Raw genomic sequence first — 1,450 nt, 5'->3', positions numbered from 1 at the left:
GCCCCTGCCCCGTCGCCGTCCCCGCCCCCGGCCCCATCCCCGCCCATCCCGTCGCAGTCCTGCCTCCACCCAGCTCTGGCTGTACTGGAGGTGGCGCTGCTGGGCGGGCATCATTGCCTGGAGCTGCGGCAGCATCGTCTCCCTTTGGCTCCGCCTGGCCCGAGTCCGGTCCCGGCCCCGGCCCCGACGCGGGGTCCAGTCCCGGCCCCGGCCCCGGTCCCGGTCCCGATCCCGATCCCGGAGCTCGGCGGCTCCTTCCGGGACCCGCGAAGGACACACGTGGCGCAGCCCCTCCCGCCACCTCCGCGGCGGCGTCCTCGGCCCGAGCTCCGCCGCTCGGCAGCGCGGCCGCCGGCCCCGAGCCGCCCAGGGCGGGTGGGGATGCCCACCCGGGGGGCTCGGGGAGCGCTTGGGGGCAGTGTGTGGCCCCAGGCCGAGCGCTGATGGCTGCATGTCGCCCGCAGGGGAGGCGCAGGAGGCCCTGCAGGAGCGGTACCGGATGGGTTCCCTGCTCGGCAGAGGCGGCTTCGGCAGCGTCTTCTCGGGGACGCGTCTCGCGGACGGCGCCCCGGTGAGTGGCGGGGCCGGCGGCGGGCGGAGGAGGGTGGAGGAGGAGAAAGAGGAGGTAGAGGAGGACTCCAGGGCGTGGCGGAGCGGGCGGTAAGCTGAGCCGGCTGCCGCTTCTTGCTCGCAGGTCGCCATCAAATGCGTGCCACGGGATCGCATCCAGCACTGGGGCGAGCTGGTGAGTGAATGGGGCCAGCGGTAGAAGGCGGGGCGTGCCGGGTGGCTAGGAGCCGGGGCCCGGCAGGGTGGGAGCCTCCGGGAGCCCTGCAGGGAGAGCGGGCGTGGGGTGAGCGGGGGGGTCCAGAGCATCCCGGGCTGGCTGAGGAGCCCCAGAGCCCTGGCACGGCCTCAGCCCTGCTGACGGCATCGTGCTCCTCTCGCAGCCCGACGGCGCCCGTGCGCCCCTGGAGATTGTGCTGCTGGACAAGGTGTCGTCTGGGTGTGCTGGTGTCATTCAGCTCCTGGAGTGGGTTGAGCTGCCCAACAGCTTCTTATTGGTGCTGGAGCGTCCGGAGCGGTGCCAGGACCTCTCGGCTGTGCTGGCCGAGCGGAGGTTCCTGCCGGAAGAGGAGGCGCGGGGACTGTTCCGCCAGGTGCTGGACGCCGTGCGGCACTGCACCAGCTGCGGGGTCCTGCACAGGGACATCAAGCCCGAGAACATCCTGCTCGACCTGGCCACCGGGCAGCTGAAATTGATTGACTTTGGCTGTGGCACCTTCCTCCAAGACGCAGCCTACACCCAATTTGCAGGTGAGCCCTCCCAAGGGATGCTCCTAGGCATCTCATGGCCCAAGCCTGGGTGTAGCCCTCGGACTTCCCCCTGTTGCAGCTGGGATGGGATTAATGCTTGAGACAAGTTGATTTGGGTGGGGGCGTGAGGGGC

The 1,450-nt window shown here is 71.1% G+C and overlaps 1 long non-coding RNA gene across 1 annotated transcript; it reads left to right on the top strand.

The window, feature by feature from the left end:
• The first annotated feature begins 467 nt into the window (after positions 1–467).
• LOC306815208 lies at positions 468–1,000 on the top strand. Its single transcript, XR_013777352.1, has 3 exons — positions 468–571; positions 695–745; positions 951–1,000. It is a non-coding gene; the product is annotated as an uncharacterized lncRNA (long non-coding RNA).
• The last annotated feature ends 450 nt before the right edge of the window (positions 1,001–1,450 follow it).

Source organism: Erithacus rubecula, assembly GCF_903797595.1.
Source record: "Erithacus rubecula genome assembly, contig: scaffold_1074_arrow_ctg1, whole genome shotgun sequence".
NCBI lineage: Eukaryota > Metazoa > Chordata > Aves > Passeriformes > Muscicapidae > Erithacus > Erithacus rubecula.
This window is presented reverse-complemented; position numbering and strand designations above follow the sequence as displayed.